The 26,775-nt window shown below is 33.7% G+C and overlaps 2 protein-coding genes across 13 annotated transcripts in view; one reads left to right on the top strand and one right to left on the bottom strand.

The window, feature by feature from the left end:
* LOC114333136 (obscurin) overlaps positions 1-26,775 on the bottom strand; it is a 615,016-nt gene that overhangs the window by 349,484 nt on the left and 238,757 nt on the right. Inside the window, exon 1 of one of the 11 annotated variants that reach the window (XM_028283027.2) lies at positions 19,002-19,163. The exons of the other annotated variants lie outside the window; for them this stretch is intronic. The gene's annotated coding sequence lies outside the window, so the exon portion shown is untranslated. Of the gene's footprint in view, positions 1-19,001; positions 19,164-26,775 lie in introns of those variants that run through there. 11 annotated transcript variants of the gene reach the window in all.
* LOC114333247 (elongation of very long chain fatty acids protein-like) overlaps positions 3,032-26,775 on the top strand; it is a 351,442-nt gene continuing 327,698 nt past the window's right edge. Inside the window, exon 1 of one of the 2 annotated variants that reach the window (XM_050647870.1) lies at positions 3,032-3,149. The gene's annotated coding sequence lies outside the window, so the exon portion shown is untranslated. The remainder of the gene's footprint in view (positions 3,150-26,775) is intronic. The other variant, XM_050647880.1, reaches the window with a different exon arrangement.

Below are 26,775 nucleotides of genomic sequence, written 5' to 3'. Positions count from 1 at the left end.
GTACTTGGAAACTTCGGCAGCGATGGAAGAAATGAACGCGGACAAACCTTATTAAACTATCTCCTTCAGAACAAATTATATGAAATGAATAGCTCCTTTTACAAAAAACATCATAGAAGGTGGACATGGAGAAGCCGGGATGGGAAAACGCAAAATGAAATTGACTTTATAATTACAGACAAAAAATTTATAGTTAAATATGTCACTGTCCTAAACAGCTTCACAACAGGAAGTGATCACAGAATGGTTGGCGCTAGAATAGAAATTAACATCGACAAAGAGAGAACTAAACTAATAAGAAAGAAACAAATGAAAGCATGGTCACAACCAAAAAATGAAACAGAGTTCAGCTGTCAGCTAAATAAATTAATTACTAATACCATAGCAGAAGCTCAAAGGAAATATTTTACGGTCAACAAGAGAGAGGAGAGAATCACTGCTAACACCAAACTTAAAATGGAAGAAAGAAGATAAATGCTAAAAGATAAGAATATAAAACAACAAAGCTTAAATAAAATAAGCAAAGAGGTCTCTAAAGCTAATAGAAAGGACATAAGGGCATATAAAAATGAGAAAATCTCGCAGACAATCGAGCATAACAAGAGCATGAAGATATTAGGAAGGAAATTGACGAACAGCAGAAAGAAATTATCAGACTCAAGGAAAAAAAACTAACATCCAATAGAGAGGAAATGCTAGAGATAGTGGAAGACTTCTATAGAACACTATATACAAATAAACTTGACTTAAACCCTACAGAACATTCAGAACAAAAAATTATGAATCAAGGTTCAGATGATATTCCCGAGACAACAACGGCTGAAATCTATCATGCTTTAAAGAAAATCAAAAATAACAAAGCACCAGGAGAGGATGGAGTAGTGGCAGACGCGCTAAAAATCGGAGGCTCTGCTCTCATCAGGGCAATCAAACACCTTTTCAATATATGCTTAGAAAACCAAGCCATACCAGCTGAATGTAATAATTCTATAACGCTCCTCATACATAAGACAGGAGATGAAACAGACCTCGAAAACTATAGGCCAATTAGTCTTCTAAACCACCTGTATAAATTGTTTGCTCAAAAAATCACTGCCAGAATTGAGAACAAGCTAGAAACATGCCAACCTAGAGAACAGGCAGGTTTCCGCCCTGGGTATGGTACAAATGACATCTAACTTGCCTAAAGGTCCTAATCGAAAAAACTGTGAAGTACAATCGGCCGCTAGTTCTAGTATTTGTTGACTACAAAAAAGCCTTTGACAATATTGAAATGGTAGCCATCTTAAGAGCTTTGAGAGATTGTAGAATCGACTACCGATATTCCAACATTATTCAACATATATAATCAAATGCCACAACAGCAATAAACCTCTATACCCAAACTCAAAAAATAAAACTAAAAAGAGGAGTTAGACAAGGAGACAACATGTCACCAAAACTATTCAATGCCGTAATGCAGCTTGCATTCCAGATGTTAGAATGGGAAAACAAACGTTTGAATGTCGATGCCGAAAGGCTGAACCACCTACGATTTGCAGATGATATAGTCTTAATAACCGACGACTTAAAGGAAGCCCATGAAATGCTGCAAGAACTACAACGAGTTTATCAAAAAGTAGGGTTGGAAATAAACTTTGGGAAAACTAAAATTATGACCAATTTAGTACCTGGCGGACCACTGACACTAGAAAACTGCCATATCGAAACAGTTCACAAATACATCTATCTGGGCCATGAAATACAAATAAGTAGAGACAACCAAACATGCGAATTATCTCGAAGAATAGCTTTAGGATGGGCAGCGTATGGCAAACTAAGAGACGTGTTCAAGGAAAACATCCCAATAAAGCTAAAAAGAAAAGCATTTAACCAGTGCGTACTTCCGGTGCTTACTTATGGAGCTGAAACACTGACATTGACTAAAACATCAATAAGAAAATTACAAGTAGCACAACGAAAAATGCATGCTTGGCCTAACTTTGAGAGACAGAATACGAAATGATGAGTTACGGCGAAGAACTGGAGTGGAAGACATCATAAAGGGCATTACGAAGTTGAAGTGGAAATGGTCAGGACACGTCGCAAGACAGAGAGACAACAGATGGACAAGGAAGATCTTAGAGTGGCGGCCAAGGGCGGACAAACGAAGTCGTGGAAGACCACCTACCAGATGGACCGACGATATTAAGAGAATAGCGACAAACTGGATTGCAGCTGCCCAGGACAGAGAAGGGTAGAGACATCTTGAGGAGGCCTATGTTCGACAGTGGACAAATTTGGCTGTGTGATGATGATGATGATGATGAATATCTTGTAGACGACATTTAAAACTGTTATGCCCTATAATTTTCGCAGTCATTTGTCTCCTCCCTTGTACATAGGAAGTATGATTCCTATTTTCCAATCTTCTGGGATGATTTCTAGTGTCCATATACGGTCGACAAGTTGATGGATACGCTTGCATAGCACATGTCTACCATTCTTTATCAACTCTGCAGTTATTCCATCTGTGCCAGGTGCTTTCTTATTTTTTAGATGTTTTATGACGTTTATAGCTCCCTCCAATGTTGGTTGCTCAACTAGTTGTTCTGCTGTGGGTGAATTATTACTTTATTTTGATTTTGTTCTTTTTCTAGGTTTAACAGCTCTTGAAAATGCTCCTTCAATATTTTTATTAGTTCTTCTTTTTCGCTGATAATTGCTCCATTTTTTCATTGAAAACTGTGTTGTTCTTATCATGTATCCTTGTTCTCTAACTGCAAGTATATGTTGTGTATCAGTGTACGTTATGTTAGATTATTTCATAATACCGTTAACTGAGAGTCCAGTACGTCGTAATGTATATTAGAATCTACTATATTATGTACATAGCATACATTTTCATGTAAATTCAAGTAACAGTGCTTACCAAATATGATTCAAATTTGATCAAATATGAATAATTATGTCAAATTAGCATTGAAAGAGGATTTTGAAAAATATTAAATAGTGTCCAAAGGAAATTACAATTAATTACAATTATTTATGAACCTTTGAATAATTTCAATATTAAACCATTTTCTATTAATCGCAGTCTTGCAGTACATTTGGTGATCCCACAAGAGAGTTAGTGTTCTTTGACTTTTTTTAATAGTTTGAAACTATTGGTGAGTACTATCATCTAATTACTTAATTTTAAGTTATAATATACTCAAAAGGGAAATCAAATGCTTTTGCAAAAAAAATGTAAACTTTCATCTAGGTATAATAGAGGTATTTAGTCAGAACAGTTCTAAGCCTTTTTAATATTACTATCCAATTTTTGTTTCATTATTTCTAGTTATGCACTGGTTTCCTCTACAGAATTAGTTTTGAGAATTGATAATAGTACGTTCTTTAGCGGTAAAATATTGCAAAAGCTCTAAATTTTAAAGAATTGCGTGGATTGACATGAAATTTGGCGCACACAGAGCTAACAAGTCACATAAAAAAAGCGACATTGTGCCGATGTGTGCTTTTGCCATGGGGGTGAGTGTCACCCCTCTTGGGGGTGAAAAATATACGCCCAAAATAAGTCCGGAAATGGATAAATTGACTAATTTTAAGCAACTTTTGTTCTATAGAGGTTTTTCTCCAAATCAATACTTTTCGAGTTATTTGCGAGTGAATATGTTCATTTTTCAACAAAATAACCAAGTTTTCGGACGGATTTTCGCAAATAACTCAAAAAGTGAATACTTTGTGGAAAAAATATTCATACCAAAAATATAGCCCGTAAAAAATGAGAAAAACGGTGTACTGATTCGATCTCTAGACCTAGTAGAAGCAGAGTTATAGCTAATGAAAAATAGGTTCATATTCGTCAAATTCCAAGTCGAATATTTTAATATGAAATAGCCAAAAATGAATCACTTTTTGGGGAAAACTAATAACAACTTTTTTAAAGTGGTAAAAAGAGTCTTTATTTCTGTCATACAAAAAATTTCTAACATCAAAAGTAAACAAGTTACGCTCAAAATAAAGTTTGTCCCTTTTATTGGTAAAATAATGGGGAAAATAACCCCCTAATTAGCATCTCAAATGTACTTAATTGTTACCAATTCACAAGTTGCTTTACTGGTGTATGTATTTTTATATGATCTGTAATTTTTATCGGTTCAAAGTCCTTATTTTTGAAAAGGCTGTGGTTGAAATGGTTTGAAGGAGTCACTAATCACGAGCGTATGCAAATTTAGAAACACCAAATCTTAACCAATTTTAGCCTTACAGAAAAACAAAAACATACAGGATGTTCAGAAGAGCAAAGCCATTTTTTTGTTATTTGAGATTTTTGGTACCTCTAATAATTTTTAAGTTATTTTGAAAAAAATATTTTTTTCAAAATTAAGAATTTTAAAAATTTTGCTTTAATACCAATTTTTTTTAAAAACAAGCACGTTAAATAGATGAAACTTTTTTATAAAAACAGAAATAAATCCTTTTTTAAACACTTTAAAAAAGTTGTAATGAGTTTTCTCCAAAAAGTGCTTAGTTTTTTGGAATTTCACGTTGAAATATCCTATTTGGAATTTTACGAATATGAACCTATTTTTCTTTAAATATAACTCTGCTTCTACTAGGTCTAGACATTTCAAGTATACACCGTTATTTTCACTTTTTTACAGGCTATAGTTTTTCTAAAACGTTTTTTTTTTCAATATAATACATAATTTTTAAGTTATTTGCGAAAAACCGTCTAAAAACTTGGTTATTTTGTTTGAAAAATGAACAAACTCACTGGGAAATAACTCGAAAAGTATTAACTTGGTGAAAAATCTTTATAGAACAAATGTTAATTAAAATTAGTCAGTTTATCTATTTCCGGACTTATATTGCACGTATATTTTATAACCCCAAGAAGGGGTGAAACTCACCCCCAAGGCAAAAGCACACATTGGCACAATATCACCTTTTTTTTGACATGTTAGCTATGCGTCTTCCAAATTTCATGTTAATCCAAGCGGTTCTTTAAAATCTACAGCAAGAACCGTTAAAGATGTACTATAAATTTTATTGATCGCATGAGAATCGTAAAAAATGACAAAAATTGCGCAACGTTTATTTTTATTCAACAGCTGTATAGCAAAATCAACTTCACTTGCAGCAAAATACAAAAACTGCATACGAAAACTGAACTCTTTACCTTTATACCGTATTTTGATTTTTGTCAATAAACCAGTCTGATCAAAAGATATCGAATTTTTTTTGGTTCAGTTGATACATATTTTATTTTTAAATTTACTTCGCGATCGTAACTGACATTCAACATCGCCAGAGGTTTCAGGTGCTGTTTCTGAGAAAACGAACGGTTCATTCTACACAAAAAGTGCTAATAAACATTTTTGTTCACAATTTTCTCAGCTACACTATTCGTTTGAAACATGTTTACTACAGCATACAGATTCTCGGTGAATCGATGTTTTCCATTTCCCACCTACGAGTGAGGGTTATATTATAGCATGAGAGTTATGAGACATTTTTGAGTAGGTATTTTAGGCAACCTGAAAATTTTTCAGGTGACTCTTCCATGATAGCCTAATACAAAAATGCCGGTCTGGCTGGAGGGTAGCGGTTATTTTCCCCAAAAATCCCCCCCCCAAATTAAAAAAGGGTAGAAATTGTTATTACAAAAAATATCATTGACGTGACTTTAAAGTAAATCTAATTATTCAAATATAAAGAAAATGAACAGGCCAGGCGATTTGGGGGCGATTTTAACTCTTCAAGATACTTTCATGGGCGCCTCAGGATTATTTTCAGGGGGTGCATCTGAACTTAAGAAGATTTCATCTGAATCTGTACAACGGGTATAAAATATACAACCATATATACTTTTTTGGTGAAATTTTCCAACTGCCAGGTGATCAAACAAATTACGTGTGCATATTAATAAAAAGCGCTATAGGTAAGCAGCAGTGTGAGAAAGAGCATATACCGATAGCTGTTTGCGTCCTCTGTTGTAGCTGAGCGAGTCCGTTCGCTCGAGAAAAATCACGTGACCTGGCGATAGCCATGTTGTTGTGCCTCGAAACGTTAGAGTAATTATTATATATTATAGTTTTTTAAGTAACTTTTTCTTAATCAAAGGAAAATAATACGTACTATACAATATATTTGGCAAATATGATAGAAAAAGACTTTGTTATTATAAATATTATATAGGCAGAAAATATAAAACTATAAACTAAATTAATTCTCTGTCCGAATCTTGTACTTCTTATTCAAACTCCTCATTTGAGCTTAAATGTTCATTCTCTTCTTCTTCGTCAGACTCCCCACGAGACTCAGATTCCTCTTCTACATGATCTGAATATAGTTGCAATATGTAGTTAGAATTAATTAAAAATTAATTAGTGATTAATTAATTGAGTTGCGACGTATCCTCTGTCCTTTTATATGGAGTCGAAGCCTGGATAATCACGGGCGCATCTGAAGAAAGACTTGCCATTGTTGAGATGTGATGTTATCGAATAATGTAAAAAATATCATGGACACAACACGTAACAAACACGGAAACGTTAAGAAAGATGAAAAAGACAAAAGAAATACTCAACACTATGAAGGAAAGGAAAATGAGCTAAAATAAATATTCATTCTCTTCTTCGTCGTCAGACTTCCCTCGAGACTCAGATTCCTCTTCTACCTGATCTGTAAATAGTTGTAATATGTATTTAGAATTAATTAAAAATTAATTAGTGATTAAATAATTGAGTTGCTCCGTATTCTTACGTATATAATCAATACTTAATAGTTTTTCTTATATAACCAATCACATCACGTTTTTTATTTCTTAGTATATGACCCAAATAGCTCATTTTTCTTTCCTTCATAGTTTTGTGTATTTCTTTTGCGTTTTTCATCTTTCTTATTGTTTCCGTGTTTGTTACGTGTTGTGTCGTCCATGTTATTTTTTAAATTATTCGATAATACCACATCTCAAAAATGGCAAGTTTTTCTTCAGCTGCGCCCGTGATTGTCCAGGCTTCGACTCCTTATAAAAGGACGGAGAATACGTATCCACTCAATTAATTAATTACTAATTATTTTTTAATTAATTCTAACTACATATTACAACTATATACAGATCATGTAGAAGAGGAATCTGAGTCTCGAGGGGAGTCTGACGAAGAATAAGAGAATGAACATTTAAGCTCAAATGAGGAGTTTGAATAAGAAGTACAAGATTCGGACAGAGAATTAATTTAGTTTATAGTTTTATACTTTTCTGCCTATATAATATTTATAATAACAAAATCTTTTCTATCATATTTGCAAAATATATTGTATAGTACGTATTATTTTCCTGTGATTAAGAAAAAGTTACTTAAAAAACTATAATATATAATAATTACTCTAACGTTTCGAGGCACAACAACATGGCTATCGCCAGGTCACGTGATTTTTCTCGAGCGAACGGACTCGCTCAGCTACAACAGAGGACGCAAACAGCTATCGGTATATGCTCTTTCTCACACTGCTGCTTACCTATAGCGCTTTTCATTAATATGCACACGTAATTTGTTTGATCACCTGGCAGTTGGAAAATTTCACCAAAAAAAAACATGTCTTTTTTAGAATATTTATTTTTAATATTAAAAAATACCCTGTCAAAATAACCCTCCCTGTCTCGAAGGAATGTACATAGCTATGCATGTATAATTGTAGTATATTTTAGACTCGTTAATAGTATGTACAGATTCAGATGAAATCTTCTGAAGTTCAGATGCATCCCCTGAAAATAATATTGGGGCGCCCATGCAAGTATCTTGCAGAGTTAAAATCGCCCTCAAATCGCGTGGCTTGTTTATTTTCTTTATATTCGAATATTTAAATTTACTTTACAAGTCACGTCAATGATATTTTTTGTAATAACAATTTTTACCATTTTTTTAACTTTGGGGGGATTTTTGGGGGAAAATAACCCTCCAGCCACACCGGCATTTTTGTATTAGGCTATCATGGAAGAGTCATCTGAAAAAGTTTCAGGTTGCGTAAAATACCTACTCAAAAATATCTTGCAGCTCTCGGACCAATAGGGGAAAGCCCGGAGTAGGCATCGAAAACTTTTTTACATCTTTTTTGGGGTCCCAAAATTTAAATTCTAAGCAAAATTCAGATTTTTAGAGGCCCAGTAGCGTTTTCGTCTCTGGCGATAGGAGTCATCTGGCAATTTTTTTTGCCAAATAATGTACCATACAGTCACCAATCTAGCTTTGTAGCGCCTTTTCCACTCTCCTGTCAATTCATCTCTTAGAGGCCAAATATCATTCTGAGAACTTTCCTTTCAAACGCCAGCAGCTTATTTATTTCCCCCTGATTTAGAGTCCATGTTTCACTTCCATATGTAACAATTGGGCGAATAATTGGCACATAATCTTAATTTAGATTGTCTTTTTAGCAGCTTAGATCTTAATATTGATGATAGGGAGTATTAGGTTCTATTTCACGTAGTTACTCTTGATGAGACCTCTTTTATATGTGGTTGTCATCTGTGATTACCGCCCATTAATATATAAACTCTTTCTTCGAAATTGTGGCCATTAATAGTTATGTTCTGCCTCCTTGTCTTAGATTTTTGGTTACTTGCATGTATTTCGTCTTCTCTTCATTTACTCGAAGGCCCAGACTACCTGTTCTTTCTTCTAGTTGTGAAAACACATCTCTCACGTCTCTTGTAGAATGAGCAGCTCTACCTAAATCATCAGAAAAGGCCAACAATAGTTTTGATCCTCGCTTCGCAAATCCCCCTGTCAGCTCAGATGCTATTTTACTTATTACATATTCTAAGGCCAAATTAAATAGCATTAAAAAGTAATTTTGAAACACAAAAGTTAAAAGTAATTTAGGAACATTTATTGAGAGCAACAAATAATCCTTAAAAGAGAACCCTGTTCTAGTGTAAGGAGCTCCATGCAAGTCAATGTATTGCTGCCCGTATCTTGAACGTGGTTTTAATGGGATACTGAGTTATTATATATGTATGTAAGTTAAAATAAGGAATATTTTTTTATGACCTAGACTAATAGGATAATGGTAACAATACGTTCTATTTTTTGTTTAATATATACGTTATTAAGATAACATATTTTTTGGCCTTTGGTTATGTAAATGTTTTTTGCTGATTAAATTGTTTATACTTTTCCATTACTGATCTACACGAAGTTACGTTTTTGACAATTTTTATGGAGGCATTTACGATTTATCTAAAATGGGAATGTTTTCACAATTAGTAAAGTATTCATAAATAACAGCTGACATTATAAAAGTAATACATTTTTTTCCATTTACATAATAATTTTTAAAAAAAAATTCTCATTAGAATTAGTTTATTCTCATCTCGTTAGTACCATACAATACCGGCTTATCTATTACGTTTTTCCTCTGTTTCTACCTTGGATAATATAGGTACATTTAAATAAATAATTATACGGTCGACTTGATATCAGGTAGGTAGGTAAAAAGAATAAATATAAAATATTGAAACATAGGGGAAAGAAAGTAAAAGAATGTCAAAAAACAATAGAGTAGTTGCACCAGATGATATTCCTGGGAAAGTGTGGTCAACTTTAGGAGAGACAGGAACAAGTTGGCTAACAGAATTGTTTAATAGAATTATAAAAGTGGGACAAAAGCCAGATGAATACAGCAGTTGAGTAGTACATGTTTACCTGTGAAACTTTAATAATATTTTTAACACTACATAAACTAGAGTCTTAAAACTACTACACAAATCTCACCATGCAAATTTAGGAGAGACTGGTTGATAGATGAATATGTGAACAAACCCAAAATATGGTGTGGATATCATAGCAAAACAAACCCAGTGTCTCTTTATGCAATGCACAACGATAAATGTAATATCATAAGGCAGCTGATTGAACAATAAACAAACGGTTAAATAGTATTCATTCATCTTGAGAAATCATGTAATAGAGTTCATTGATACGTTCTGTATTGGACGCTCAATAAGAAATGAGTCCCTGGTAAGTATGTAAATATTGTGAGAGATATTATGTCTATTTTAGGAATAACAACTAGAGTTAGAACTTACTGTTAGGTGTGAGAGATACTGACAATTTTCATTAAGGGTTGCACAAGTACTCTGTACTAAATCTTTAGGTATTCTCTTTCAGATAACAACATTACTTTACAAACCCCCATTCTCTGGTACTTAATTTAACTAGGGTCTATGGCCTAGGGAAATGAATATTAGACATTTAACAAAAGAATAACATAGATGGGGGAAATTCTATTTTCTTCCTGACATACAATAAAATTACGAGATAACAAGAAAATTGTACTATCATGATTTGGTGTGGTGGATAGTGTGGTATTATAATTACAGCCTAATACTGTGCTACCATTATTTGTCTGAGGCGAATTAACTTAAAAATTTCATGTACTCTAATGAACTCTCTTCCAAAACCGTTATCCCAGAAATACATTACAGCCTAATAATGTGCTACCATTATTTGTCTGAGGCGAATTAACTTAAAAATTTCATGTAATCTAATGAACTCTCTTCCAAAACCGCTATTCCAGAAATACACTTCAAAAATAGTGGTAGGGGAGCAAAGTATGCTAAATGTGCAGTCACTCGAGCGCTTTGGGGACCTATTGGGTTGTAAACAGTAGGTCCTAAAACCAAAAAAAGTGAAGTAAAGTTTTCCATTTTAGTGGGCGCTTGCCATTTTTTAATTTAATTTTCCATTTCAAACAATCGTTTTTTCCGATTATAGCGACATCTATCCATAACTCGAAAAAATGTTTCGAATAAAAGTTACTTATTTTTACGTAAGGAATCCAAATCTGCAATAAAAAGTGGGGGTTCCTATTTAAGATTTTAAAGTAACCCCCCACCCCACATCCATGGGGGGTCGTGTTTGGTGCCTTTCGACAGATTTTTCAAAAATATTGAATAAGTGTATTTTACAGTTTTTCGATCTGATGTTCATTTCGCGAAATATCACGGGATTCGTATTTAAAATATTAAATTTACCCCCCACCCCTCTCCGTGAGAAGTCGTGTTTGGTATCATTCGATAGATTTTTAAAAAATATTGAGCATGTATTTTTTAGTTTTTCGATCTGTCATTCATTTCGCGAAATATTCGGTTTTTTCTTGTGAAAATTTGGGGCTCACCCATTTCCTTAAGCCCGGCTCAAATCGTCAGAATTTTTAAATATACACTCGTTTGCATGTACTTAACCTACCTTATCTTAATCTGACAATTTCGAGTTTTTTTAAGGGTAGATTTTTTTTTTCGGGCCCCCCTTAACGAACTCCCCTGTGTTAAGAGCCAATATATAGTAGAGGTACATCTGCAGGGTACCAGGTTTCTCACCATATGCTAATCTGACGCGCTCGAGTGACTGCAAAAATCCCCGCTTGGGCTCCCCTACCATAGTAAAAATACCATTTTAAACTTTTTTTTACTTTAAAATATATACAGTGATGAGTGCGCTAATAACCGGCAAAATAACGCAAAAGCTGGAAATCATAATACATTGCGAAATAAAAAGAGATTAAATTAGTAGAGGTGGAAATTATCGACATAAACGTATAAATTAACATTACATAGTTTCCCACTTTAGACGCCTGTGACAGGAGTATTTTATAAATTCTCCTGTTACAGTGACAGTTTGCCTACTCCTCCAATAAGTCTAAAGGTGGGAAACTATGTTACATCATGTTAATGTATTACGTATGTATCTTAATTTATACGTTTATATCGATAATTTTCACTTGAAAAGTATTGAGAATATAATCAGGAATCAGAATATGGAAAGCAATGATCGAGCTCGGCGTACTCAAGAAATTAGCTGCGGTAACATAAATGTTTGTAAGTAACTCCTTTGCACAAGTTAGAATAGGGGGAAAAATATCAAATGCTTTCTGAGTAAATTCCGGACTGAGACAGGGAGATCCGTTGTCCCCATTGTTGTTTAACCTGGCCTTAGAACATGTCATGCGAAAAATCTATCCAAAAATCAAATTAGACATAACTGTTCGGGGAGCAAAAATCATACTCGCCTTTGCCGATGACGTAGACGCAGTAGCACAATCAACATTAGAAATTAAGGATATTTTCTCGAGCTTTGAAGAAGCTGCATTAAAAATCGGTCTAAAAATAAATGAAGACAAAACAAAATACATGGTCGTCTCAAAACAAGAACGACGGCGAATAAGGCAAAATATTACTATAAATGATCATAACTTCGAAGTGGTTAAAGAATTTAAATATCTAGGAGCAACCATCACAAATGACAGCAAATTAGAGCGAGAAGTTGAAACGTGAATAATGGCAGGAAACATATCTTTCTTTGCAATGAAACATCTAATGAAGTCAAAACTTCTTTCACGAGGTGCAAAAATCCAGATATATAAGACCATAATACGACCAGCAGTCGAGTATGGAAGCGAAACATGGACGCTAACAAAAAGAAAAGTAAATAAATTGCTGGTGTGGGAACGTAAAATCATCCGAATGATATATGACCCTTGCAGAGACAGCGTGACAAACGAATGGAGGCGCAGATACAATAACGAGCTAGAGACTCTATTCGGAAAAGAAAATCTAGTCAGATATACAGTACGTAAATCGTTCAGCTGGACATAGGGAATATACATTGAGAGAATTGTGGCAACTGCGCTAACCTGTGTTAGTTGAAGCTTCTGTTCGAGTTTTTGGTGCAATAGAGCTGTTACAACGAATAGAATGAGTGAGTTTTGAAGCAAGGCTGTCCATAAATAAATAAAAAACAAGTTTATGATTAATGAGATTGTACTTTTATTTTTTATTAAAAAAACTAATTTCAAAACTAAACAGTTTCTCCATTCCCTTATATTAGGCTAAAAATATTTATCAACTACATTGTCATATTTTGACGTTTATTTGTGTCAGTCGAAATGAGTTGTCAATTTTGAGGATAATGCCCCTTAATGCTAAAACCATATTGTCATTGAGAGGGATCAGTTGCTACAATTATCTCAATATAATATTTATGTATCTAAATATATACAATGTATGTTCCCTATGTCCAGCTGAACGATTAACGTACTGTATAAAGGCTAATAGACTCAGATGGGCAGGGCATGTGATACGCAGTAACGACAATCGCCTTATAAACAATGTGTTCTGGGAAATGCCAGATGGAAGAAGGTCTGTAGGGCAGCCTAGAAAAAGGTGGAAAGATGCAGTCAAAGAAGATCTAGAGAAAATGGGAGTGCGACAATGGGAATTAGTGACACAGGACCGACAAACATGGAAGGCAATACTAAACGCGGCAAAGACTCACGCGCCATTGATGATGATGATGATGATAATTTTCACCTCTACTAGTGTCATCTCTTTTTACTTCACAATGTATGATGTTTTCCATTTTTTGCGTTATTTTGCCGGTTATTGCATCACTGCATAACATGTTTTATTTAACAGCACGAGAATGTAGTAAAAAAATTAATTTAAATTTTATCATTAATAATTACTTTTCCACTATTGTGATTCGCTTTCCTAGAGTTTTCAATTGTCCGTTAGTCTCAGAAGTTGATATTTTCTATTCATATCATATCATTATCTTCAAGGGTTTCCATTTCTAGTGAAATCGTTGTCTTCATTGAGCACTTTTGATTTGTATATTGTAGCAAATCACTCCGTATTGTTCTTCTTATTTATAGATTCTAGTATAATTTAGCTTTATTTACAATATTTTTACCATTGTTATAATAACATGTCTCTCCAGTGTCTAAATTTCATTATTTTAATATCTCTATTAACTTGATTCTCAAAGCCCTCTTTAAGCGCTCACTCAGTTTTTCTGTTTATGGCTTCCATCTGTAATATTTTTAATTCGATTATAATCGGTGTTTTTATTCTACGGGTTCCACCGACTTCAATCCTGTTCTTTGTTGAACTTCTCTTCATTTTCTCGCTTATCTCGTGCTTCTTTCGTATTACAATTGTATTGTTCTTCTTATTTATAGATTCTAGTATAATTTAGCTTTATTTACAATATTTTACCATTGTTATAATAACATGTCTCTCCAGTGTCTAAATTTCATTATTTTAATATCTCTATTAACTTGATTCTCATAGCCCTCTTTAAGCGCTCACTCAGTTTTTCTGTTTATGGCTTCCATCTGTAATATTTTTAATTCGATTATAATCGGTATTTTTATTCTACGGGTTCCACCGACTTCAATCCTCTTCTTTGTTGAACTTTTATTACAGTTCATTTTTTTATTATTTATGTCATATTAGGCTAGTCTTAAGAGTTTAAACCTTAAACCCTGCATAGATTAGCTACATTGCATTTAAATATTTTCTAATAAATTATGGTTTCGCTTGTTTTCGATTCAGAGGGCTGCACACCCGCTGGACAGGCTGTTTCTACCATTGCAGGCGTCATCAGCAGCGTTCGTTAGCGTGCACTCCTCTGAATCGAAAAATAGCTGGACCATCAATTTAAAAGGAATCTGAAAGATAATTCAAAATCCCCATTAGGACGCGATACAGTGACATCTCTTAACAAATTGAGGAGTCTCAGATGCAGAATCCACCAAAAATGGTAAATAGTTATTTAAACCTGAGACTATTCGTTTTGAAAGTTCTTTCTGGTACATACTTAATTTGCGAGTTTTTCAATTAAGACCGACGAATATAGAAAACGAAAAGGAAACGATCACATTCCGCTTTCATTCGTCTAGCAAAAAAAAAGGACAGAAGAGGAACTTCCAGTACTCAAATCCGAGTAAAGATAGAAAATAATAAATGATGGTTTTGCTTGTTTTCGATTCAGAGGGATGCACACCCGCTGGAAAGGCTGTTCCTACCATTGCAGACGTCATCTGCAGCGTTAGTTAGCGTGCACTCCTCTGAATCGAAAAATTGCTGGACCATCAATTTAACCGTAATCTGAAAGATAATTCAAAATCCCCATTAAGACCCGATACAGCGATATCTCTTAACAAATTGAAGAGTCTCAGATGCAGAATCCACCAAAAATGGTAAATAGTTTATTTTGAGTTTTTTTAGAAATAAATTTTTCGATTCAGAGGAGTGCACGCTAACGAACGCTGCTGATTACGCCTGCAATGGTAGAAACAGCCTGTCCAGCGGGTGTGCATCCCTCTGAATCGAAAACAAGCAAAACCATCATTTATTATTTTCTATCTTTACTCGGATTTGAATACTGAAAGTTCATCTTCTGTCCTTTTTTTCCTAGACGAATGAAAGCGGAATGTGATCGTTTCCTTTTCGTTTTCTATATTCGTCGTCTGCGGTCTTATTAATTGAAAAAGTCGCAGATTAAGGATGTACCAGAAAGAACTTTCAAAACGAATAGTCTCAGATTGAAATAACTATTTACCATTTTTGGTGGATTCTGCATCTGAGACTCTTCAATTTGTAAATATTTTCTGGTTATTATGAATGATTTAGCGATTAAACTAAATTTAGTTACATATAAATATGTTACACACTCCTTAGTGATTTAGGAAAAAAGTTGTCTCAAAATATTGCTTGCAACTGTTTCATTTAATAAGCAGGAAATTTTTGCATCAATAGCTGACAATCGATTAAAGACAGATTCATCACTTTATTCTTAAGTCAAATAGGCAATCAGTTCAGAGAATGGCAGTAAATGAAACAGCCCTAAAGGAAGAAACGATGAAAAGAAAAACTGGCAAGGTTTTAGCTTCCGTAGTTTGGGATGAAATAATGAGAAATAGTGTATTTTTACCTTTTTTCTTTACCCACTGTATTCTTTAGATCAGGTGTCCAGAGAATACTGGCCGTGTGCAGATCTCAAAATAATACTAGAAAAGTTGTTTGAATGAACCACAGCGGATATTACGAAAATTGAAGCCAGAGACAAATCATTCTACAAAATAGCCTATGAACAATACTAGAAATATATTATTTCCGCATATAGAAATTGAAGGAATAAGGATAAACTATCATATAATTATGCCTGTGAAAGAATATCCAGTTACCGTATATCTACATAGAGATTATTTTATTCCGATCTACTTGCTTGGCAACATAGAATTGTAATGTTGCCAAATAACTGTTTTTATTTATTATAAATTCTTTAATAATTATTTATTAGCAGAAATAAGACAGATTTAGTTATTAATTAAGAAAATGGCAGTGTCAAAAATTTTTCATTATCATAAAGTTAGTATATAGGCCTGGATCACGCGTACCAAAAAAGTTGATTCATAGCAAGCTGAAAATTTGTTAACAGCTTCACGGTGTCTAGTCGGACAAACTTTGATGTATGGGAACACCGTAACAGGGGAAGTTTTAATTGTGGAACGTGATTTTAATTGTGGAACGTGTCATCCTGACAAATTTATGATTGTGAAAACTAGCAGGTTGTTTTTAATGTTGTTCTGAAGCTATTTCCTTGTGAAATTTTTATAATTAAGTATTTTCTATGGGAAATAAGCCACAATTTTACTAAAAAATGAATTTATTACCGTTTCGAAGCACAAATCGGGTTTCGTTGTCAAAATACAAAATACTATTCTAGTATTTTGTATTTTGTATTTTGACAACGAAACCCGATTTGGGCTTCGAAACGTTAATAATAGTACATTGTTTACCGGGTAGGAAAAGCTTAACATTCCTGGACGACTGTGAAGATTGCTAAGTCGAGGCGCAAGCCGAGACTTAGCAACACAGAGTCCAGGAATGTGGCTTTTCCTACGAGGTAAACATACTATTTTTCCGCAAATCGTTTAAAATTCGACAGATATTGATTGATTTAAAAAAAAACGCGATAATTTTATTCCCAAATAAATGGTGCTTTGAAATTCCTAATAAAATTACTTGGGTTACTATGGAAACGTATTGAGGTTTTCTATCATTTATGTAGAACACTAACAACTGTACGGAAATATCATTTCCTTACAGTAAGGAAATGACATTTCCTTACAGTAAGGAAGTCCTGACTTTTTCTTCAAGAAATTTTGACAGGAATGTCAAAATTTCCTGGCGATTTGCGGAAAATTCATTTTTTTAGTAAAATTGTGGTTGTTTTTAAGTTTATTCCATAGCAAACTTTATATAATATATGAAAAAATGTTTGTCCGACAAATATGTTGGGCTTTTTAATAAGTCCGACACCTAAAACATGTCAAATGACAGGATTTATATTGGTTGTAAATAGCAGTATGATTTTTGCATAAGAGTTTAATGAAAGGGTAACAAATCAAGTTGAAGTTCTGTCCGACAAAATACATGGGACGTTTTCGTAGTCTAACGTTCGAAACCTGTAACCTGTTCCACAATTAAAACTTCCCTTGTTCCAGTCTTCCCGTATATCAAAGTTTGTCCGACTAGACCCCGTTAAGATATTAACAAATTTTCAGCTTGCTATTAATAAACTTCAATAACAAAATCAATTATTATTATACCTAAAAAATTTGATCTCCCACCTTCATATGTGTAGACAGTGATAAAATATAGGAAAATAAATAGAGGTTACAACAATATAAGATCATTTTGAAAAAACTTGAAATATTTAACACAATAAGACCAAAATTCAGGGTGTAACAAAAATGTGGTTATAAATAAAATCACATATTCTGGAATCAAACATAATTTGATTGAATCTTACTTATGTTAGTACACATATTATTATGCACATAAATAAAGTTCCAGCTTTTTGAAGGTACAAAATGAAAATCAATTTTTTCAATATATCGAAAGCTGTTAGAAATTTTATATTGAAAATGGACATATGGCTTTCTTATGGCAGAAACATCTTAAAAAACAGCAGTGAAATTTGTACACCCCATGAAAATTGTATGTGAGTTTTGTTCGTTTAAACCCCCCAAATGTTTGTGTACGTTCCAATTAAATTATTATTGTGGTACCAGTAGTTAAACACAATGTCTTTATTTAAAAATTTTTGCCTCTTAGTATTTTTCGATAAGCCAGTTTTTATCGAGATATTTTGAAAATCTGTAAAATCCACCACATATTTGTAAGTGGTTAAAGTTAATAAGATCATGTAGACCTGGTAATAATATGAAAATTTATTTATAATTTTCATTTTGTTAGGTACTCAGAAATGTTCAAACATTAAAAAAGAAGCCGCATTTCGGTAAAAGCTGGCTTACTGAAAAAGTGGGGGTAATAAGAAAATAAAACGCGCATAAAATTTTTATGGGGTGCACAAATTTCACTGTTATTTTTTTAAAACATGTTCCTGCCATAAGAAAGCCTCACGTCCATTGTTAATATAAAATTTTTAACTGTTTTCAATATATTGGAAAAAATCGATTTTTATTTTGTAAATTCAAAGGGCTGAAGGGTTCAATTGAACTATTTTTGGTCCTAGAATATGCGAATTTAATTTCTGAGCTATCCTTTTGTTATAATCTTATAAAAATAGAAACACTAAAGACTATTGTTAGTGAAAAATCATATCTATACTGAAGCAGTAGTAAAGTGGTACAAGAGAAGGGTGACAAAAATGTATATAAATGAAAGCAAGTAAAAAACATGTATCTGAATTTCGTTAGTACCTGGTCTAATGTTTAAAAATAATATTTAAATGTTTATTTGATTTATAAAAATTTTTTTTGGCTTCTATACTTAAATAAATAATGTATTGTGTGTTTTACCGCACTTGTATATAAAAAATTAATAAAATAATTATATTGAAAATATTTATATTGAATGAAGTTCGAGAATGAAGAATGAATTTGAACTACAAAATAATTGTACCAATTTTGTTCAGTAAAAAGCTTTTTGTACCCATTAAATTTCTTATTGTCGTTAAGACTTTGAACAAATCATTTAAAGAACCGTTAAACCATTGCGCAGTAGTTGCAGAACTAAAATAGAACACCTTCACCAAAATTAGTATCCAAAGAAGGTAATCCACAAATTGGCGATGAACCAAACACAATTAAAATCAAGGTAGGCAATGATACGTCACGGGAAAGCGATGACGTATGCGACGTACCTGTGGATCGAGGGTGCAGTATCGCGATCAGAAACGGTGGTGTGCCGTTCGGCGAAGTTAGCGGACGCGGTTCGACTGACTGGGAAAGACGAGACTATGGCCGATTCTAAACATAGAAACGATACAAGACTGCTCAGATATCAGACGAGAGGAATATTCGAGTTGCAGTGGGTACGGTCGTCGATTTAATCAAAATAAAATCTACCACGCGATTTTTGTTAGGCTCCTAATCGAATTCCGTTCGTGCTAATGAATCACGGCCTGTTTTAATAGATGTACTTTGAAGATTTGCATCAAAGAATCAGAAGTTCATTAACCACAAGAATACTTGTACTGTCAAGGAATACAAGACCATTATATAACTAAAATAAAATGAGATATAACGCAGAGCTACGTGATCCTTGTATAGTCCAAGTAATGAAGCTTAAAATTGGACAAAACCTCGCAATTTTTACAGAATGGATCGATTTGCTTGAAAATTTAAGAATTACTAGTGGATAGTCCAAGGATCAAAATCTATATCATGCCAAAAGGCGCTTTTACCATGGGGGTGGTTGCCACCTCATCTCGGAGGTGAAAATTTTTATTATATTTTGACCGCAAGTGTTGGTAAACACATGCATTATAAACAAAAAACGTTCTATACATTTTTTTGATAAAATTAATAGTTTTCGATTTATTCGCTACTAAAAGTGTTAGTTTTATCTCGAAAAAATAAATATTCTTAATCAGTTATCTGCTAATAACTCAAAAGTTTTCGTTTCATCAAAACAACTTTACGTAACAAAAATGTACCTTTTGAAAAAATAAACAAAACCGTTTTTTTTATCTTCTTTAAGACCAATAGTAATCAAGCTATACTTTATTATATGTTGGCTCTTCTTTGTCAAATGTTAAATATTGTAGTTTAGAAGTCAAAGGATGGGAAAACTATGCACTTTTCGAGGATAACTTGTTCAAACTAATTTAAACTATTTAAAAATATGTATCTCCAGAAATAAAAAAATTTCTAGCTAAAAAAAACTAAGTGACTTATAATGAAAAAATGTCAGTCCCTATTTTTTCTCAGCAAAAAAGTGATCGTAAACAACCCCCTAATCACCACCCTAATTAAAATTTGCCAATGACCTCATTTGGTTTTCTTGATTTATGTATTGTTAATAGGTTCTAGAAATTTGATCGGCTTAGATTGAATAGTTTTTTAAAAAATGGAGTTAAAACAAATAACGAGTTTTTGTAGTTTCGTAAAAAATGCCATTTTCTTCAGAATAGAAAGATTAGCATCAGAGGAAAAAATTTTTAAATAGGAAATTGTAGCTTATTTAATTTCGAAGAACTGGGTTTGCAAAAAATTTTGTTGCGGCAAAAATTGAGTGAGCTATTGACCATTAGCACTTGTAATAACATGCAAAAACCACGTTTACCAACCCTTTCAAGGCCACCTCTTTTTGTGATTGAGAATTTTAAAAGGATTTAATATTAATAGCCATATAGATCTTGTAAAAACCTACAAAATTCTTTTTTAACGAACTTTCTATGATAAAAAATAAAAAGAGAAATCCAATTGGAAGCATAATAATGTAAGTTAGCGGTGTTTTTAGTCATTGGACTTATTTATTCTTCTTTATTTATGTATTATTAATATATTCTAGAAGTTTACTGGCTTAAAATGATAAGTTTTAAAAAAACTGAAGTTTAAAGCGAATAACGAATGTTTGCAATTTGGTAAAAAATGTCATTTTCTCCGGAGTAGAAAGATTAGCATCAGAGATACGAAAAAATGTTTAAATATGAAATTGTAGGTAATTTAATTCCCAAGAACTTTGTTTGATAAATTTGTTTTACGGCAAAAATTGAGTAAATCGTAAATGAGTATACCATCAAAAAACATTGATTTTTTAGATATAAAACTAACACTTTCGGTACCGAATAAATCAAAAACTATTAATTTTATCAAAAAAATGTATAGAACATTTTTTGCAAAGAATAAATGTTTTTATTAACTTTTGTGGTCAAAATATAATAAAAAATTTCCACCCTCGAGATGGGGTGGCAACCACCCCCATGGTAAAAGCGCCTGTCGGCATCGTATATATTTTGATCCATGGTCTATCCACTACTTATTCTCAAATTTTCAAGCAAATCAATCCATTCTGTAAAAATTGCGAGGTGAAAAGCTTTGGTTCCTGGACTAGTACCTCATACCGTGAATTTAATAATAAATAATAACAATTATTTAATCTGAAGGAGCGAAACAGAAGCCTCAATAAACAATTAAAAAGCGATTAAGAATGGCAAAAGTTTTTTCATTAATTGGCTAGTAGTAAATAGTGTTTCGATTTTCCATTTTTATAAAAAATGTATCTCATTTGCATGGATGTAGTAAAGTTAGAGAAGTATGAATGACATAAAAGGAAGCGAGTAAGATTTTAACATAAAAATGCTACCAGAATAGAGTTATAAAAGAATAAAATTAAAAAGAGTACCCGTAAAGCGTATCCCTTTCATTTCTTTCTCTTCATTGGCAGCATTAAGTCCCCCCTCTACAATAGCATTTCTTCAACACTCCAACTTCTCCTTCAACATTTCTTTGCTCCCCTCTACTAGGATAATATTTGCAAAGATAATGGACGAAGGATCTCCCGCCCTTACCTTATCTGTCGGTATATCTATTATCCATAACAAGATTTAACAGGTAGGGACTTGTAACAAAACCTTGATGCAAACCAATCGTCACTGAAAAACTTTCGGTCAATCCGGCAGAAGTTCTTATTTTGTTGTAAACTTCCAAATACATATCCCTCACAAGCCTTACGTAATCCTTCTTATCTAGGAACTGTATTGAAAAATTAGAGAAGCGAAAGAGAAAGAAGCAATGGAGAGATGCCAAGAAATTGAGACTCTACAGTCAAAGTACGATACTCACAATGTACGTAGAAAAGTTAAAGAACTCACAGGTGGACTAAGGCGGAGGCAGAAAGGAAATCTAACTGATTCTGACGGAAACATCATTATAGACAAACAGAGTAAAATTAGAACGTGGAAAAAATATCTAGAAAAACTATTTGAAGACCAAAGAGATAACACCTTTGAGTTAGAAGAAGAGGTAAATGATGGACCAATAATATTACAGCAGGAAGTTTACTCTGCCATAACACAGGTAAACGATGGCAAAGCAGCACGTCCCGATAATATACAAGCAGAACTACTCAAACTAATGGACAACAAATCAATAGCAATAATCACACAGATATTCAACAACATATACAACTCTGGAGAAATACCAACAGAATGGCTGAAGTCTGAGTTATTGCACTTCCAAAAAAAAACAGGAGCCAAAAAATGCGAAGAATACCGTAAGATAAGCCTGATGAGTCAACTCCTAAAATTGTTCCTAAGGTAATCCATACGAGAATTTACAAGCTATGTGAAAGTCAAATTTCGCTTAACCAAGGCCTCGAGTTTTGAATCTTCGCTACGTTATCGAACGTATTCGCTTCGTATACTAAACAGCTATGAAGCGAATACGTTCGATAACGAAGCGAAGGGTCAAAAATCGAGTCCCCAGTTCGGGTTCATAAATGCTGTTGGTAAGAGAGAGGCTTTGTTTTCAATACAAGTCTTATTCCAGAGATATAGAGACGTCAATTTCGACGTATATGCATGTCTTTTTGATTACGAGAAAGCGTTTGATAGAGTACAACTCACCAAGATGATGCAAATACTACAAGAAGCAGGAATTAACAACCAAGATCTGAAAATAATTACAAACCTTTACTGGAATCAGACTGCAAACCTCAGAGTTGACGGTGAACACACCGAATAGGTATGTGAAAATCATGCGTGGAGTGAGGCAAGGCTGCATTTTGTCCCCTCTAATTTTCAATCTTTACTCTGAAAGAATATTTATCGAAGCTTTCCACGAAACTGAAAAAGGTATTCTACTGAACGGGTACCGGCTAAATAACATTAGGTATGCAGATGACACCATAGTATTTGCGGACAACCTTGAAGACCTACAAGTCCTCATGAACAAAATCACGTATTACAGTCAACAATATGGACTCAATATAAACGTAAATAAGACAAAGCTTATGATCGTAAGCAGAAAAAGATAACAGAAGGTCAACTCTACATCAACCAAACCCTTGTAGAAAGAGTGAGGCACTACAACTACCTCAGCATCGTAATAAATGAAGAATGGACCGACAACCAAGAAACAAGAGCCTGCGTCGGAAAAGCTAGATCAATCTTCAACCGTATGGGGACTTTTTCAAGAGCCACAACCTTTCTCTTGGTATAAAAGTAAGAATGCTGAGATGCTACGTCTTCTCTGTTCTTTTTTATGGTGTTGAATCATGGAACTTGAACGAAGATATGTGCTGAAAACTGGAAGCATTTGAGATGTGGCTGTATCGAATAATTGTTAAAATTCCATGGACTGATCGGGTCACAAATGAGGAGATCCTTAGAAGAATGTGGAAGAACCGAGAAGTACTAACAACCATCAAATCTCGGTTGATAAAAATGAATCTAGATAATATGCCCTCCTACAAGCCATCCTGCAAGGAAAAATATTTGGAAAGCGAGGTCCAGGAAGAAGAAGAATATCCTGGTTAAATATCCTCAGAACCTGGTTCAACACAACATCTGTGTAGTTTTCCGCGTTTCATACGTATTCTCAAGATCTATAAATAACAAATATGGCTATTTTTCTTCTCATCATATTTTCCTGGCATAATCCCTTATATATTAATATATCCATTTTCACCTTCCTGGTATAAACCCAAGTCCCGGCATTGTCATATCAATGTCTCTCTCTCCTTAACCTTCGCTCCACAGTCCTCTCCCAAATTCACGTTTTGTGCGAAGGAAATTTGGGAGAGATTTGTTTTGTTGTTCTCACAGTCCTGAATGTTAAATTTATAATTATGCAATGGTACAATCATGCTTTCACTTTACACATTGGGTATCCTTTCTTCCTCATATAATCTACTCATCATTTGCCACAACACACCTACCCCTTCGTCAACTAGACCGTCCTAAACTTCAACAGGTATTACATTACTGTACTGCCTTACCACCCTTTATCCTATTTAAAATCTCGATAAACTCGTCTCGGTATTAAATTCTCATTTAAGGTCCCGTATCATCTGTCTCTCTTCTGGTATTCTGCTTTGCTTTATTAGTAATATTACATATTATTGGATTGCATATTTTGTAATAAAAGTCAATATTTTTGCATATTTTCATGAAAAAAGGTGAATATATTATGGGCATATTTTTCAAAAACATGTTGTATATATTCCGCACTTTATTTATTACAAATCACTTCATAACACTTTTCCATCCACATTATTAATATGCAGAACCTAAGTCAAAACATTGGATAATTTGTGCCTTGCTTTGGCAATAATCTATAATCGTTTCATCCCTTTGGATTTTCCAACGTTTTATAAAAATTTGTAGTCGATTTTTTTAACAGTAGCTGCAACGCGCTTTGCTTTCCTCTTTGCTACCTTGTGTGCATCCTGATCTTCTATACTAGACCTATCTAGACACTCGTTCTAACTTTTTCTTCTCTCTAACGTTCTGTGGCCCTTTATCGTTGCACAAACAAGTTTACTTGTCCTTAGGAGGCCCATTACCAGATGTTTTTAGCAGTTCCTTTCCCGCTTGTAACACATTTTTGCCATTGACTTGCCACCAGTTATTTACCGTATCTTTTCCTCAAAATATTCCAGCACTGTACTCTTGAAGACCTTACCAAAATCCTTATTATTCAACTTCCCACCACTTTATTTTCTGGTGTCCTGTTTGCTTTCCTTTCCACCTCACTCTTATTTACTATCACCACTCGGTATTGACTAGCTACCCACTCACCCATGATCACTTTACGATAATTATTTAGAGAAGATTTTGTGCTGTAGAACTCTGAGAACATCATTTATTTATAAAAAATATATAAAAAAATATATTATAAAAATTATAAAAAAATACAATAATAATTCAAAAATGAATAACCATTTTCAATTTCGTTGCAACACGAAACTACAGCAGCATCATTATTCCAGTTTAATCAGAGAGTGCAGCAAGCACCTCTACCGGTTTCAAAACTTATTAATCTCTCATCAGGAGGCACATATGCTGCTCTCTCTGACCCAACTAGGATAAACCCCGGCGTGCAGTCAAGGATTGAAACAAACGAAATGGCAGGGATACCCTAGCGGCAACTGCTAGCAAAAACTAAGTTTTCAACAGACCGAGGCTAGAAGCCTCGGAGGTGTCACCAGAGAAGGTTCCCATTGTTTTTCAATTTGGTAGGATGTAAAGTAACATTTTTCAATGTTGTTTGATGTGCTATTAGATTGAAAACTTAATTTTTGGTAGCAGTTGCCGCTAGGGCATCCCTACCATCAGCGTATGTGCATCCTGATGAGAGACTAATAAGTTTCGAAACCGGTAGAGGTAATTGCTGCACTCTCTGATTGAACTGGAATAATGATGCGGCTGTAGTTTCGTGTTGCAACAAAATTGAAAATGGTTATTCATTTTTGATTTACATGTTTACTCTGATTGGAGTACGAAGGGAATCATTCTCGTTGGAACTTTACCGCGTTGAGCAGATGGGACATGAATTATAAACTGTAAAATTCCCTCATCTTCCTTAGTCTCAGCATCCGTTATGGCTTGCAAATTATAGAAGCCTCGCAGGTGTTATAAGATAAGGATCCCATTGTTTTTCAATCTGGTAGGATGTAGAGTAACATTTTTGGATGTTGTTTATGTGCTATTAGATTGAAAACTTAGTTTTTAAAAAAATAACTATTTATAAGTATAGTTGTTTATTAGAGATTAATATTAGTATTAGTTTTAGAATAAGATACGAAAAAACGGATTTAGTGTCCGCAGTCATATAAACCCAAATAAACAACAACAGTTATACTAGACTTAGACACTAAAATTGGAATATATAGGATATACTCTGTGTAGCCGGGACAAATCCTTAAAGGTTCATTAGAAAGTTGATGGCTTTTATGTAAAATATAGGATTGTAAGATAAAGTTTCGATAAAAATAGGCTTTTTGTGTAAAGTCTTATGACTAAGATAAGGAGAAAAAGGTTAGAAAATACATCAACTCTAATTTAATACTTTATTGTTCTAGCTTCTTCTATTTAAAACCAACGGTTTTTACTAGAGTGGTGCTGTGTTCTTTTTCTAGGGGAATGTCAAAATAACAGACTTTTTTTCAAGTCGATATAAAATATATGTTAAGCATATAAATATATAGTTTATAATAATTATCAACTTATTATCTGCGTTTCAGTTATTTGTTTCGTATATTTATGAATTGTCCATCCATCCAATAGCACTACAGCCCAAACCGTGGCTTGGTCTCCTTGAGCAAGCATCTCCAGTTATCTCGTTGCTGCTCTTCTTTTCCATGATCGGGGTTTTAGGAGGTTTTTGGCATCCTCGTCTACTTCATCTTCCCAATTTTTAGTCTTCCAACAGTTTTCCTTGCATTTTTTATTTAGTAATATTCTGGGGATTCTCATGCGTGCAGACCACGTACCCTGCCCACCATAGTAGGCCAGGGTAATAAGACAAAAATATACCCTGTTCGTGACACTTCAGCAGCAAGGGTACTGAAGCGTTTTTTTGACAGGTAATACCTATAGGAACAAATTATAACTATTTCCTGCGTAGGATCTGGCGGCCATTTTTATTTATAAACAATTAACTATCAAAAAATGTCATTTTCCCCAACAG

This window comes from Diabrotica virgifera, chromosome 1 (assembly GCF_917563875.1).
Source record: "Diabrotica virgifera virgifera chromosome 1, PGI_DIABVI_V3a".
NCBI classification, from domain to species: Eukaryota; Metazoa; Arthropoda; class Insecta; order Coleoptera; family Chrysomelidae; genus Diabrotica; species Diabrotica virgifera.
The sequence above is the reverse complement of the archived record's forward strand: the minus strand, read 5'-3'. Positions and strand labels throughout refer to the sequence as shown.